Below are 16,630 nucleotides of genomic sequence, written 5' to 3' on the forward strand. Positions count from 1 at the left end.
AGAGGTTTAAGCAGGCATGAGAGGAATCTGTACCATGGCTGGCAGAAAGAGACCCATTGCCTCTTGTAACCAGACACTGGGGCTTTCCAGGAGCCCAGGGAGAGAGCCGAGAAGAAAGGGGGCAGTGTGGTCTAGGAAAATTCAACTTGTCGCTGATTTGTGCCTGATGCTTGCTGTCCGTCAGCAGCCTCCCTTACAAGCCTTTTTTCCTCTCTCTCCTTTTTTTCTCCCCTTGCCTTCTTCTTCAGTGAAGCCTAGGGGAGCCAGTAAAGATTAAATGTGCTTTCTCAAAGGCAGCCACTTCATGCTGCTATGTCGAAAGGGCTATTATTATTATTAATATGAGAGAGAGAGAGGGAGAGAGAGAGGGAGAGAGAGAGACTAGGTATGGTGATGACGGTCTGGCTTTTCGGAGAGCAAAAGGGAGAGAAAAAAGGAGAGACCATGAGCTGAACCAAGGACTGTGTATGAGCTGAACCTACAGAGGTGAGGAAAAAAAGAAAAGTTTTGTATGTGTCTGTGGTGTGTGTCTGTCTGTGTGTGTGTGTGTGTGTGTGTGTGTGTGTGTGTGTGTGTGTGTGTGTTGGGGAGGTGTTCTAAACAGACCATGTAGTGAAGGAAAAGACACGGTTTAGCGGGCTGGCTGGCTGGCATGATTGTAGTTCTTCTGGTGAGGAGGGGGTGAGCCTGGAGCTCTTAACTGTTTCTAGTTGTATATGAAAGCATATTTAAAATAGTTAGCTATTTTCCTTTTCTTTTTATTTATTATTATTAATTTTTTTTTATTCTGAGTCTAAGGGCCCCCTCCAGTGTCTTCCTTACAGCGGTGCTTTGTTATTCTGTGTGCCCAGCCAGCCATCTACTTTGCTCAGGCCTGGGATAAAAGAAAGAAAGGAGGGGTGAGGGGAAAGAAAAATTTTTAAAGAGGCATCTTCCCATAGGCTTCCCCTCCCTTTCGTGGTGTTTTTTTTTTTTTTTTTTTTTTTTTTTTTTTTTTGAGTCTGCACAGGAAAGCGCCGCTTCCAGGCAGAGGAGGTTCGAGAAAGCGACTCTATCAGGTACAGCACTAGTAGCTGTCTGTGAAGATGGAGGGGGATTACGCCTCGGATTCTTCTGAAATATTGGCCAAAGGCTTCAAAGGATCCGCAGCGGGAGGCGAGGGTGGGGGAGCATCTCCCCAGCTCGCACCCACCCCTTCCCACTTTGCGTCTACCAAATGACAGGCTGGTGCTCGCTCTGGGTGATTTTGGCCTTGGCCTCAGCCAAGCAGCTGATGCAGAGGAGGGCCAGCTTTGCAAGACTGACAGAACTCTGAATGCTAGAGAAAGAAGAAGAAAAAGAAAAAGAATTTTTTTTTTCCGAGCAGTCCTTGGGAGATTTTCTCGTTCTCTCTCGATTTATTTATTTATTTCTATTTTTTTTAACCGACTATTTTCCAAATTCGATCAGCCCCAGCCCCTCCCTCCACTCCCACCCAACAGCCTTCCCCCCACCCCCCACCCCCGGTCAAAGCATAAACCACAGAGTTACGGTCTTCTTTGGATTTTGGAGTATCGCTTCCTGCCCCCGCCTTCCCTCCCCGCCCCATTCTCTGTCCTATTGAACACCTCGCCCAGCCTAGAGCTCACATTCTCCCCCTGCTCCCGATGGCGCTCCTGGAAGCTCTGCAACTATGCTCCACTTCAAATGGGTGAGTTTAAAAAACCTATCTTACCTCCGATTCCTGCTTCCTGCTTCCCGCAAACCCCATCTCTTAGGATTGTTGCATGAGGCACGCTTGCCCTGGGGGAAGGCAGATGCATATTTTCCTCTCCGCAGTCAATCGTGCTAGTTAACAAATGAACGGTTTGAAGAGATGTTTAATTCCAATTGTAGATCGCTTCTTTTCTTTCCAAATAGAACTGGACATTTCTGAGCTTATTCATATTATTTTCCAATTTGGTAAATGATTTTACCCAAAGCTACAAAGTTTCCTTTGATACAACAGACATTTATATGTTCAGGTATATATGTGTGTGTTGCATATACAGGGCTGTATGGAGACAGAAATGAATCTAAATTTTGTGAAGGGGAGAGGTGTAGGGAGCCAGGATGTAGTCACACTGGACCACCTGTTTGCTGCATTTTACTCACGAGTCTGCAACCGAAATTGCCTGTCATTTTTATTTTATTTTTGCTTTGTTTTGTCTCAAGAAAGAATGAAGGAATCGTGTTGCGCTCCCCTCAGTCCCTGAGACCCTAACTTGTGATGTTTACCGTTTAAATCCACGGGTTAGGCTCTTGGGAGCTGCGGGTCGTGCCTTTGCATCGCTGAAGGAACTTTTTGTCTTTTAAGGAAGAGAGAGACAGAGAGACAGAGAGACACAGAGAGAGAGAGAGAGAGAGAGAGAGAGAGAGAGAGAGAGAGAGAGAGAGAGAGAGAGAGAGAGAGAGAGAGAAAAGTTTGTCAGAAGTGATGGTAATACACCCTTGAGGCTTCCATTGTTAGATGGGATCAGGTGACCCGAGTGGCAGCTCCTGGCTTCTGTAAAAGTAGGCATAGTATGTTAGCATCCTGTGTTGGCTGCTATGGACGCCTGTGTATATATATGGCTGATACCGAGGCTGGCGGATCTATTCCTTGAGAGCAACACACAGTACTATCGGAGCGTAATACCAACAGCTCAGTACCTGGTGCTTGGCCTCAGAACATCTCAGCTGAAGTCCCAGCATGCCCCATGCCTCCAACTTTTAAGCTCAACAGTTAATCTCAAAATTGTGCCCAATTAAAATGGGCATGGGAATGTATTCTATCTGCATTGTCTACGTGTGTTCTGTTACCAGACAGAGGTTTCACTGACGGAGGTATTCATACACCTCTAGTCTGGACGAAATGAAGAGGTTAAATATTCAACTCTTGTATTCAATACAAAGGAAGGGAATTAAGAGATCAGGCAAGATAAAATACGTGTTACTTTGAAAGATTTTGTGAGAACAAAAATGGAAGAAAGAATTCTCCCTCCTTGGTTTGGTACTCTAAAAATGTTATACATGATGGACTTTAAAGTAAAGAACGATAGATATGGATTTTCTAAATATTATGGAGTGAAAGAAATAGCTGGGTGAATTTGGTATTGTTGCATTCTTTGTGGGGGGTCAATCAATGCTCATGGCTCTCTTTTAGAAATTAGAAAGATGGCTATCAAGGATGTTAATTCTACCTGACAAAGTTATTGGTAATATCAAACCCCATTTCAAAATAATCCCCTCTCGAGGCGATTGTGAGCATTTCCTACTTTGTAGTTTTCTGAGATTGTAACTTTCCATGGCAGGGGGAGTCCCACACCTCAGTTCCACCTCACACTGGGAGAGAAGGACGAGGTGCTTTACCTTGTCTTTGTTATAGAAAATTCTGGGTGTGTGGTTTCCTTTAAACCGTTTTACTCTCCTCAGCCCAACCTTTCTCTTCATTTTTGGAAAAAATACCTAAATCAACCCAGACCCCCAATGCTTTCTTCTTGGAAAGATTTTGGAATAGCCTCATTGTGCACACGGAGTGGAAGGTGAAGGAAACTGTTTGCGATTTCTTTTTTTTTTTTTAAGCATTTATCGCAATTTGACTCATTTTAATCCAAACTGCAGTCAAGAAAGCATTTTGTATCAGAACGCTGAACTGAGAAGTGTGTAACAACTGTGCTGTGTCTTTTGTTGAAACCTCCTGTGCGGCTGTAATTTAACTATTACTTGGCAGCATTTGGTGGAATGTGCTTCAAAGCTTACAGTTCTGTAAGTGATTGCCCGTGAGTTTATATAAAATAATTAACGATTCCCCACCCCATTTCAGCCAATGCGTATGTATAGCTATGTAGAAATTATGGCAGTACAACAGTTTAACTCATGGGCAATATATATACTCACATCATACATGCAAAAGACCGGCAGACATTTGGTGCTTTTGAAGGCAAGATATGTACGCAGCCTATCTGATAGAAAACGGGTGCATGATCAATAAAGCTATGATAGCTGTAATTTCTCTGTGATTTCAAATGATCGGAAGACATAACTAATAGCAAATGTTTCGGTTTGTACTCTGGGGCACTTCTCTTTTCCCCAGGCTTTCTAGTGGATTCCTCCCACTCTCAGACTAAAGCAGGGTGCTCAGGCATTCAGCAGGGCGTGTGACACACAGGTTTTTATATTTTAGCAGGCAACTGCTTCATTGCAAGGGCAGGTTTCTCAACAGCCCCTCTTCCTCATGGAGCCCATCAGTGAAGTTCAGTGAAATGAATAACATAATTGGTGGTTGGTTCAATCACTACCAGTCTAGACTAGCCCAGACGCATCAATTAGTGGGGACTGTCTTTTTAGAGGGAGAGTGTAACCGAAACAAGCAGGCTATTATTGATACTGATCTTTAAAAGCGCAAATCCAGCCTGGCAGATAAAAAAAAAAAATAAGGCTGGGAGCTGCAGTGGGGGTGCACTGGGGGAAGAAAAGAGACAGGGAACTGGAGCTCAGGGCGCAGGAGGACAGGAAGCTGGAGAGAAAGGGGGGGATAATGAGTGGAACGCTCTCCTGTGCCTCCTAGGAGCACAGTTAGAATTCAGTTCACAGGGCTCAGTGGCTCACCATTTTTTACCTAGCTGAAACACACAGACACAGACACACACACAAAACCACCTCCTTTTTAAAAAGTCTTGCTTTTTTTTTTTTTTTTTTTTGGTCTGTTCAAAATCAATGCAGTTGAAATTTAACAGCTTAAGCAAGCCCACTGATAACAAGAGGAACCAGCTGAAACCCGTTTTGCAATATCTTGCCCCTCAAAGAAAAATACAGAAAATGCTTAATTTTCAAATCTCTAATTGCTCGCTTCCTTCCTTCCTTCCTTCCTTCCTTCTTTCCTTCCTTTCTACCTTCTTTTTTCTTTCTTTCTTTCTTTCTTTTTTCTTTCTTTCTTCTTTCTTTCTTTCTTCCTTTCTTTCTTTCTTTCTTTCTTTCTTTCTTTCTTTCTTTCTTTCTTTCTTCTTTCTTTCTTCCTTTCTTCTTTAAGGAGGCATGCTAGAGAAACAGTAACTCATTTTAAAATCTGGCACCTGGAATGAAATTTATGGGCAAAAACACCTTTATACAAAAAGTTTATGGCTTCCCACAGAACGCAGTGAGATTAGAATTGAGCGACTGTAACAAAGGGTGATTTGGTGATTTTGTAGGGTTTTTCTGTTTTTTTTTTCTTTTTTTTTTTTTCTGGAGGGGAAAACAGATGATTTAGAAAGTGTTAGGAACATATCAAGCCCCAGGGAAAGAAAAACGTTTGATTGGTATTAATTAAAACACTGCTAATATATTCTAATAAAATCAGATTTAACATTCTAAACTAATCCGCCTAGCATGTCAAAGGCAAAGAAAAGTATTATCTATCTTATTTGCATCTGGGCAACTCGAATGCATTTGCTCATTCGGCAGAATTAATTTCTATCACCAGTCTATTTAATCTCCTCACAGATTTAAGCAAACTTATTCTTTCAGGCTAAAAGGGCCCAGGGTGGGGAAACCATGGACGGTATTTGGAAGAGCAGTGACTGTATTTGGGGCCCATTTTCTGGCTGACCATAGTCTTTTCTCTTCATTCGTTATAATGGGATGTGGAGAACGGCAGAGATTGCAGAGTGATAAACGGCTCAGGGAGTCTTTTTTTTTTTTCTTCTTCCTCCTTTCTCTCCTTATATTATACCTGGTGGCTTATTTAAAAAATTTGGTTGCTAAATTTTAACAATGGCATTTATTTAGTGCTGCCAACCTGTTCATGAACATCTAATTTTTGTTTTCTAATTTCAGAACCTATATCATCACAGATTTCTAATGGAAAATAAATAGATAGATAGATAAACAAATAAAGGTACTTATACCAAAAACCCATTATTTTTCTTAGCTATTTTCTTTTAAGCTTCAGTCCTAAGGGTCAGTGAGGAAATATAAAATTTCAATCACCAAGAACTGAGTTCTTTGTTCTGTTTTTAAGTCAAATATCTCTTTGGGAGAATTCCATATTTTCATGGAGCATGGAGTTTCAGCTCTTTATTGCTAAGCTCTCCCGACTGATAACATCATCCTCAGATGGTATTATGGCCAAAATATTTTGCCTGAATATTAGTCTCCTGAACCTGATAGCCCATGCAAATATGAACCTAACACACACACACACACACAAAGATGAATGGGCCGGAAATGCTGAGGCCCGTATGGGTGTGTTTCTATAAGGAGGGAGTCTGCAGGCTGTGGGGAGGTAGACTGCCTGCAGTCTGCATCACGGAGGTGGCTGCAGAGATCTTTCTCCATTGCCTTTTCAAGTCTTCAAGGTAAAAGAGCAACTGCAGTTTGGTTTCACTTGTATTGTTCCATAATCCAGGCAATAAATGCTAATTAGTAATGCTCAAGGATCCGACCATTCAGAGTAATTATCATAATTTACTTCTTCCTTGTTAAAGACATTCCTTGCTGATTTTAAAAAAAAAAATCAAGTCATTCTGTCCCCCATTACATTACAGTGAGTATTCACTAGAGAGATGTTCAAGGTCCACTCAGAGCCTCATGGCTGCATTTGAAGTCACCCGACATGTGCCTTGGCTTATTCCAAGTGGAGCCACAACTTAATTTCAAAAGCAGAATTCATGTAAATGCATCGAATTCTGCACATGCACCAGGAATGTATGATTTTTATTTTACAAACCCCAAAGGCTCCTCCTTCCGGGCCCACCCCTTTTTTCTGAAACCACTTATGAGCAGAACAAAGGAATGTACTAACTGTGGAGGCAGCATTACATGTGAGCAGTCACTGCACTGTGAAGTGTGCGCTACGACAACATATTTCATCGTACAGAAGTGCGGATAATTAAATAATGCCACAGCAACCCTGACTCATTAGCAGAAAGATCTTTAAGGAGGAATCAAGAAGATGGATCCAATCAACTTGGAGAGTACTCTTCCTTCTCTGAGATCTCAAATATATTTTAGTTGGTTGGTGATTGATTCATGCAGGGCTCGAGGACAAAAGCCAGTTTCTCAAAGCCGAATGCGGATCTTTTTTAGACGAACAAACTGTATGTCTTAGATGAGTTGGATTTAACATAAGGCTTAATGTTTGGAGTCAAAGGTAGAGCGTGCCACCTTGATGCTCATTTCCCCTTTTATCCATAGATCTAAGAAATGCCCAACCCTTAACCTTTCAGTTGGCTTCCTCAACATGCATGTAGCCTCTCCTACATTTTCTAATGACGGATGTTCAAGTTCCTTATTGCTTGAACCAAGTAAGTATCATCGTCACAGAAATAAGCAACTGTACTCAGTGTCTTCCAGGGTCTCCCCCTACTCCATTTCCTTTGTCTAGGTGCTATTCTCAGTTTTCAGTGTCCATTGGTCCTTTAAGGGGGAGCTCCAGGTTTAACTTGAGGGCTATAAGCATTGGAAGAATAATTCCCATTGGATACTGTACAGAGAAGCCACCTGCAAAATGTTGACGCTGTTATTGAAGTCTCAAGTGGAGTCAGCTTTCAAAAAATTAGATATTAGATACATCCGGCATAATTTGCAATCTGTAATTATACTAATGTGCATATAGCTGTGCTTTGCTTTATCTGTAGCCTACTTGAGTGTGTCCCCATCACCCCCCATCCTCGGGCATGTCTCATGCTTGGAATTGCTTGGGAGGAGAGTGCTTTGTAAGTCAGCTTAGGGTTTTTTTTTTAATTCCTTGTTAATTAATACAAGAATAAAAGGACTTTGCTTCATGTGTGCTTCCATGAGAATGAAAGTGGAAAACCTAGATGTTGCAAACTCTTGATCTTTCAAAGGCTCCTCACTGGAGAAAATTTGAATTCTTTGCAAAATATTTGCAGTTCTTTGTGAGTTTGGTCTTCATCCTGGCTGTGGATAACTCGGAAGCACAGAGAACAACAGAAAAGTACATATTACACATAAGGAATCCATTTCCTTTGTTGGAATCAGAGACATGGCATTTGCCAGAGATGATGATTTTTAATCTAATAAAAGCAATCAAACCATTAACAATAATAAACAATTTTCTGTTTTTCCCCTCCATTTTGCATGTCACGAGATGAGTAACTGAGACTCTTATCCACTAACTTCAGTTCCCTTTTGGGGCCTCAACACGATTCCAGAGATCTACTGATGGCTCCACTGGGGAGCCCCCTCCAGCGAGCTGCCCCCCCCCCCCAAGATCTACCTATTAAGAAAAAGCCCAGGCAGATCACAGTGAGTTGGCTGGTCAGCCTGCTACTTGCCATTTGCCATGTATGCAGTAGGTGGTGAGCTTGTCGAGACAAGCTTAGAGAATTGTTACAGAGTAAGACTATGTGAGGCCCTAAGTTTTTGCTTCTTCATTCAAATTACAAAAAGGATCTCAAGAGAACTTTGCATTGAATAGATGATGCTACTCCACTGCTCTTGCAATTAGGTAGGTATAGAACCCAAAGAACAAAGCTGTAAAATTTTTAACTCTCGACAAACATGTGGAATCTGACCTTTCTCCTACTGTCCACTTCATATTCATTCCTTAAAATTCCTTTTAATAGTGTTTATAATATACATAGCATATAAAAGCCTGTTTTGCATGGGTTGGCTATATAAAACATCAAAGCCATATATAGCTTGTTTCTTTTTTTTTTTTTTTTTCAATCTTCTCACATATTCTTGGGCTTTCCATTAGTCACTACCTTTATGAATCATAGCAGTATTATAGGCACTGTCTTTTCTTAATGCAATACCATGCTAATTTATTCACGAATGAGTCGTACATGCATGCCAAAGCTTAACATCCCCAATATCACTGTTTACAAAATGCATTGCCTGGGCATAGCATTTACCCTAAGTCATTCTACCAGTTAGATGTCTCCTCTAGAGAGTCAGCATCCTCAAATACTCCAAGTATTTAATACAGTATGTGCCGTGGTGTATCCCGTTCAGCGTGCCTAGCTCATTGATGCGTTTCCATTGTGTGAGTATAAAGGAGAAGTCGATGTCAAAGGCTTTAGTTAACTAAAAAACCACTTGCAAATCCATCTCATTCATAACTACTTCTGCAGAGTAAGAGAGAAGCGTTAATAGCTCTCTTCTCAAATATCCTTATCTGTGAAGTGAGTAAGTGGGTCAGGCTAGGTAGGGTCTCAGTGCTTACCCCCTCTCAGAATTACTGAAGCTATGTCATAGTATAGGGGGCAATAGGAGCAAGGCCAAAACCTGTGAACTTATTTGTCCATTGGTACCATCAGTTGCCCTTCAAAGTTACATCTGATTCCACCTCCAGGGTCATTTGTTACTAATCTGCTTTATCTTGTTGAGAAAGCACCTAAGATTGGAGTTTATTTTTCAGGGAGGGATGGTGACAGAAAAAAAAGCAGCCTAGGGGCAAAAGAAAAGAAAACTAAAGCTTCCCAAAGGGAGAAGTGAATTCTTGATCCCAGTTATAAAGCCACATCCTTCAACATTAACTTGGAAGATATCCAGACACTGCCTTTCTGTTTTAGACCACACCCTCTCCCCAGCCCTTCTGCTATCCTGTGATTTCTTGTGGTGTGGTTTATTTACTCCATTGGATTGCTGCCTATAAGTTCTGTGTTTCTTGTTCCCCTTGGTTTATTTGAATTGTGGTCATGTTCTTTTCAGGAGCCTACAATGGTCACTTGACCACAGTGCACTTCCCAAACGAGACACTGACATGTTCAAGGCCATCTGGAAATGACCCCATCTCCTTTTCTCAAACCACTCAGAATGTAAAACCCCTTCTTTTATTAAGCCAAACTGGATTCCCCAGTCTCCAAATCTTTGACATGTTTACAGCTGACTAATTTCCTTCCTGGGTGCCCCAATATTCCAGTAACTCCTGCCTTCCTTCATTACTGTCTCCCTTTTCCCCTTTCTCCTACACTCTCCTTCTTTTCCCTCATACCCTCTCCTTCTTTCCCTTTTCTTTTTCCTTTCTCTTTATCACTACTCCCTCCCTTCCCTTTCTCTCTCCCTCCTTCCCTTTCTCCCTCACACTTTCTATTTCAGTACCATGTGCCAAGCTCTATGGCCGGCACTGAAAATACCAAGACATATTCAAGGGGCTAAGCAATGAACACCCACTAATTCCAGTGCCTCCATTCACTCCTGTATTGCAGCAGTTAGGCACCTACAACCAACTTAGTTTGCCTTCATTCCTAGGACTCATTTGACTGTGCTCTGTGTCCTGTGATCTTTTGCTCTGTGCCTGTGTGTTCTGTTTCAGGGAGGGTAGACCTGAAGCTTTCTTCTTTGTACACACTGACACAAGACTGCTGCTGCATTGATTCTTGAGCAAGGCGAACAATGGAAGAAAGCCACTTTTTGTTGTTAAAGTGAGGTAGCATTTCTGCTGTAGTTAGAAAGAGCATTGTCTCTCCAGTGTCCCAAATCACTTCCATTAAACAGTCAATGTGATAACTGTCTGTGACATGTTCTATTATCTTTCTAGTTGTTCTGATGTTCCTTTCAGCTGGTCCTATAGCCCCCTTTCTCAGTAATGTCTCCCCAGTGAAAGGAAAAAGACTGCAGAGGCTTCAGACTGACGGACGCTCATGCCAACTGTGAAGTTGAAACAAAGCCAGTGACCAGCTGAAGAGGCCCCTCCTGCCCAGCAGCCACCCACATGGTGCAGTTGCAGCCAGTAGTAATCTTTGCAAGAAGCAGAGAAGCCCAGAACACTCATGAGTCAAAACCATGCCCTTCCTTGTGTGTATCCCTGTCTCGTTCAGATTGATGCTCCTTCCATTTGGATCCTGGTATGAATATGCTTGTTACTGTACGAGTGTAAAAAGCTTTGCCCAAATGTGTTAATGTATGAAGAGACTGGATTTTTTTTGGGGGGGGGAGAGAGTTATTTTTATCAAAACACAGTGTTCGTTCTTGAGAGTGATCTAGAAAATAAAAAGCAGTTGGAAAAGACAGCAAAGCAGTCACAGGCGATCCACAGAGATGCTCACACCACCACACAGAAACACCACACCATGCTCCCAGACTCTGAGCAGGGAGCTTGACTCTGTGACATACTATGGCTGCTGCCAGGGGTCAACGTCAAGCCAGACAAAGGTGCAGAAGCTTCCTGAAGTGTAGTGATAAACTGAGTCAGGAGACAATAAGAACAGCAACGACACAAAAGACAACGTCCTTGGAGGGAGCCAAGTGGGTTTGCTTAAGGAAGGATGCTCCCTTAAAGAGAGAATGGGAAATCAACCTTTAAAGGATGTAAAAACAAAACTAGATAAATGGGAAGATAGGAGAAAATAGAGTCCTTAATGCAAGCATAAGGGTAAGCAGCAGACGGGCAGAGGAGATCCACATGGTGAGTCTTGGAGACTACACATATCTCGTCTTGATTTTGCCTGACACTTGGAACCGCTGTCTGTGTGTCTAGTAGAGATGCTGCACACAGGTATCTCCCCTCCCCCACCCCGAATGTCACCTAAACCAAACTAGAACTAAAGTTCCAGTTCTGTGTCACTACAAAGATTGGTTGGTGATTCCTGAATAGAAGTCATGATTCTTCTGTTCGTGATTGCTTGTTACCAAGTTTATTCCATACAGAAAATGTTTTGCATATTAAATCTCATGGTTGCTATGAAAACGACACATTATCCACCTTTCACAGGTGAAGGAACTGATTTTGGTGAGGTTGAGCGCCTGGCCAAGGTGCTACGTGCAGCTATGCACATTCAAGGTTGTGGTCATGAAACTCAGTCCCTAGTCTGACTTTTGTGATGAGTCCCAACACAGTTGTCACCTTTACCATAGCCCTTAATGCCTGTCTACAGAAAGACATGGCTTTTCTGCTGACTTACAGCCACAGTATTTCCTACTTCCATGCTGAATTATACCAGAATGATAAAACGTATTTTCATGGAAGAAAATTGAGAATTTAGTGAAATACACTGCTTGCCAGCAGTTTGTATGTTTCTTCTTCATTTTGGTCTGAGACTTTTGATTTAGTTCTGCATGAAATCTCAAAGTTTTAAGAGCAGTAAGGGAAGGGCCTTAAGTTACCTGTTATAGTACTTTGTGACAGAAGATGTAAATCTACAACCTGTAATCAGAGTGACTTTACAAACAAACAACAAAAAGACACCCCTCCCCACAAAAACTCAAATCAAACCAACCAACCAAACAACAAAATAAACAAAACCGCCCACTTAATTGGAAATGTCCCAACAAAGACCAGAAACTAAGTCCTCTTTCAATGGCTTTTAAATTATTCCACCCTGTCCTAAAGAAACATGAACTTGTATTTGACTAAAGGCACCAATGTTGCATAGATTGGATCTCATAAAATCTAGTTTCTTCCTTCCTTGGTACTCATGTCAATGTTAAATACAGCTATGAACTAGTGTATCTATGTCAAGAAGTTGTCAATGATCTGTCCCCAAAGAACACAGAATAGCCAATGTTGTATATATACTCCTTCTTTAATCCAGCCATGGAGTCATTAGTTCACCTGCACCAATCCAATCCATTGTGCATCTTCTCAACCAACCTGACCTATGGCAATCATTTGCAAGTGCTATAAATGTTTATCTATGACTGTTCCAGAAATAGTTAGGTATTAACAAATACCACTAGTCATTTTGTGGTGTAATCTTCATTTATCTGTATCACTAATTCAAGAAGACTTTGGCCATAAAAACCTAGAACTAAAAATCGCATTCTTGGCTTTCAGCCACTCTACATTTGATTGACATTTCACAGTGATTAATAAATTGTCCATCTAAATAACATAGATGTCCAGATTGTGATTTTTGTCTTGAATGAGACCGTTAAACTGGGTAGGCTAAGGGACAGATGTCTAACTTTTTGAGGTACCTGGATATTTAACTGATGTAATTTTCTACTTAGCTGTTTGACATTGTTGTATGTAGTCCTGGTCATGGCTTTGACTGTTCTCTTTTTTCAAAATGCTTGTTGGCTCTGTCTTACACTGTTCTCACTGATCTCATAAATAAACAGGTTTGTTGTTAAAGAGTAGCCCAAGCACAAAGTGTGATGTTGTTGACATTTTACAAGACTTTCCTTGGTCCCTGACTCCCAATAAAAGAAATGTTGCATTAACTGTGAACTCGTGTTGATTTGTTGGAAAAGACAGCTCTCGTAGCTTGCTTTCACTTATATATGCATAAATTGAAACTAACTTGTGATGTCTAGGGACCAAATATCTAAGGGGATAAAAGCATCCATGTTCAGTCTTTGTTTTCCACCTGCTGTGGCTGGGAGTTCAATGCCCCTCCCCATTCAGATATGGGTGCTTTTTCCCATGTGGTGCAGTAAGGGGGTAGGAAAACACCATTTTGTCCATCTGCAGTATTGCTTCATCTTACTAGGATTACCCTTTAGAGTGTCAAGTGGAATCCAGAGAATTCTCTAAGCCACAAACATCATTTTCCGGGGGTTGAAACTCTTCAGAATTACCATTGGCCTTGAGATATCACAGCACCAAGAGAACTCAGTGTTCTGGTTTCTTCCTCCATCAGTGCTTTCTGGATCTTTGAGTCCCCATCTTCCTTTCCCTTGTGAGCACATGCTCTCCATCTCTGCTTTCTTGTACTTCTCCCTCCATTTTCTCACATGTGTATCCCTTTTTTCTGCTCTTCCTTCTAAAGTCTATCACCTGACCTTCAAGTCTGTTCCCAGCAGCCATTTCCTCTCAGTAGACGTCATGTCAAACATCCCCATCAGTAGGGTGACTTCTGCACCAAGGTGCTTTCATAACATCTTGTTATGTTTACCACCGAAGCGTGATGGCTTCTTCACCAGTCTCCTCTCACTATGAAAGATCCTAAGACTGTGTTGTTCAGTCATTTAGCATATGTAGTTCTTTCAACTTACATGAATTAATATTAAATGGATTTCAGTTCTTCATCTGTATTGACTGCATCTCAAGAACTGAATGGCCACATGTGCCTAGTGTGCTTCCCCTGCCCTGCCCCTCCCCCCATCTCATAAGAACATGGCTACACACTTCCCATTGATACAGATTTCTGGTCCATCTCTAAAGGACAAAGATACTGTTTTGGTGGGTATTTCACTCTCTATAATTGGTGCTTTTAAAAACTAAGGTATTTACTGTGTCTTACAGATGTAGCAGGAAACAGGATGAATGTGGTCCTTACATATATGGTGAATAATATGAAGGTACTTATTTCAGTTATGTAGCGTCACCCAGTACATAAGTGCTCACACTCAGTTGCCCCTGGTAATTGCTTAGGGTATTTAGATACTGATACCCAAGATCTTTATTTTTCAAAGCCTTCATAAAGCTTTGAATAGGCAGATAAACTGGAAAACTATTGACCTACGGAAATATAATATTCAAATGAGCTCTGAAGCCAGGCCTGGGGAGTATAGGCTTATAATCCTAGCTACTCGATGGGCTGAGATGGGAGAACTGAAAATGCAAGTGCAACCTGGAGTATAAGGAGTTCAGGCTCAGCCTAGGAAACGTAGTGAGACCTCATCTCAAAGTGAAGCCGTAAGAAAGGTTAGGCATGGAGAACGCCCAGTGCTAAATCACTCACCTCGCATGTGCTACGCCCTAGCTTAAATGTTCAGTAAATAAGTAAATCAATCAATAAATACTGAGAAAGCTAAGGATTTGGTACTGACAGTTGATAGCAAATTAGAGCCAAAAGGAGAATAATTTAAAAATTATCTGTTAAGCATATATTCATCACAGTTTTTTTTTAATTGGTCAAATTACCTCAGACTGCAAATCAATAATACTTAGTCACTGAGTTTGCCAGGTCAGCAAGATAATGACTTGTATATGAGCCGAACTTAGTTTCTAATCTTAACAAATACTCTTTTTGCTATAGTAAGCTGACCAAGATATTAAATTGTCTTCAAACCAAGAAAGAATCAGTATCATACTTTTTAAAAGTCAACCATTTGATGGTTGATTTTCTTTGTTAAAACAAAACCATACATACATAACACACACACACACACACACACACACACACACACACACTCCAGGAAAAAGGAGCTCCGGTCTCTAGGAATTCTAACAACATTCATACAAAGATCAATGTGCTTATGTTCAACTCCACACTTAACTAGACAGGCATTCTACCTCTGAACAGCGGAAATGATAGTGGGAAGAGAGAAACCAAAGAGTGTATTGTGCTCCTGCATTCTTGGGTCCCACCTACCTCATTTCAGGACATTCCATTCAGTTTAACAGTTCACAGTACAGGTGAAATCTGTCAGTGTGTCCCCGAGAGAAAAGCTGGCATTAACAAATAACTACTATTTAAAGAACAGCTTCTGTGACCGGCCCACCGTGCCCCACTTCCAGAACGTGCTCATAGCTGAGGAGAATCCTGGAGATCCGTTCCCATTCTTCACAGCATGGAAGACTGTCCCTAGAAAAATGTGCCTTTCCATTTTCTACAGCTGTGGTTCTCGATCTTCCTAATGCTGCAACCCTTTAATACAGTCCCTTAGGTTGTGGCGACCCCAACCATAACATTATTTTTGTTGCTAATTCCTAACTGTAATTTTTGATAGTTATGAATCATAATGTAAATGTTTTCCTGATGGCATTTAGTGGCCCCTGAGAAAGCATTGTTGGACCCAGTGTCCACACACTGCTTTTGAAGCACATTTCGGTGTTGGAGAGTCTATGGAGTTTGGAAATTAGAATTTCTATTCCAAATCCCTCACACTGTAGTCTAATTTTTTCTTGGTCCCCATGGAGAGAAAAAAACAACTGGCTCCCATTCTTTCTAAATTCAATCTCTTTATAAAGACACCTACCTCTCTGCCTTCTCTTTTCTGGAATGAATAATGATTTCCCATCAGGAAATCCTCTCTTGGATTGTGCATGTTCACTGCCATGTCACGTATATGCATGCTCATTGCATAATGATCTTATTTCCAACAAGCCAAGACCCAGCACAAAAAACAAGCACATGAATCATTATTTTCATGAATGAAGTTAAAGGTCCAATAATAGACACTGAGTAAAATGGTTGAAACAATTGTCTTCTACTAATCACGGGCCAAAAAAAAAAATCGTGTTTCCTTGCACAAAATATTGACAAGCTGCTACTTTGGGAGAGATGAATTAAAAATTAAATGATCAGGTTTCAGTTTCCTTAAAGCAAGTCCCCCTACCCCATGCCCTACAATGGAATATTCCGTTCAGCATTCCACAGCAGGAGCCACCAATCCTCGGACAAAAATAGATTCGGTATAGGGCATTCAGTCAATGGAGTAATCCAATTGTCTGAGCATTCTTCTCTGCTTTGTCATTTACATTTTAATAAATCCCAGAATACAGCAGGCTGCCCTGAGTTGCACAAGTGTGGCTAACCATGTGCACTTTACCATATGTAGCAAAGGTATCCAGACACACAATTCCTCTAATGTGTCAGGTTCTTCCGTGGTACAGAGATACACTTTCAAATGAAAACTTCTATGGCTTTTAAAGTGTTTGCTGCCAGTGTCTTGTTAGTGTTATATTCAGATTTCCTACGTAAGGAAAGCTGTGGAGAGAGGGTATGCCACCAGGTAATCTTGGAATATTAGTACCTATGAACGTCAAGAAAAAAAATGCAGTAGATGAAGTAGA

General features: G+C 41.3%; 1 long non-coding RNA gene and 1 other non-coding gene across 5 annotated transcripts in view; both read left to right on the forward strand.

Annotated features, from left to right (window-relative positions):
• Mir100hg (Mir100 Mirlet7a-2 Mir125b-1 cluster host gene) overlaps positions 1-16,630 on the forward strand; it is a 238,660-nt gene that overhangs the window by 203,187 nt on the left and 18,843 nt on the right. The window contains exons 1-2 of one of the 4 annotated variants that reach the window (NR_015483.3): positions 1,541-1,690; positions 10,262-13,117. The exons of 1 other annotated variant lie outside the window; for it this stretch is intronic. This is a non-coding gene — a long non-coding RNA (Mir100 Mirlet7a-2 Mir125b-1 cluster host gene). Of the gene's footprint in view, positions 1-1,540; positions 1,691-10,261; positions 13,118-16,630 lie in introns of those variants that run through there. 2 more of the 4 variants (NR_131928.1, NR_131931.1) reach the window with 2 other exon arrangements.
• Mir125b-1 (microRNA 125b-1) lies at positions 2,214-2,290 on the forward strand. The gene has a single exon (NR_029822.1). It is a non-coding gene; the product is annotated as a microRNA 125b-1 (primary transcript).

This window comes from Mus musculus, chromosome 9, assembly GCF_000001635.26.
Source record: "Mus musculus strain C57BL/6J chromosome 9, GRCm38.p6 C57BL/6J".
Classification (NCBI taxonomy): domain Eukaryota; kingdom Metazoa; phylum Chordata; class Mammalia; order Rodentia; family Muridae; genus Mus; species Mus musculus.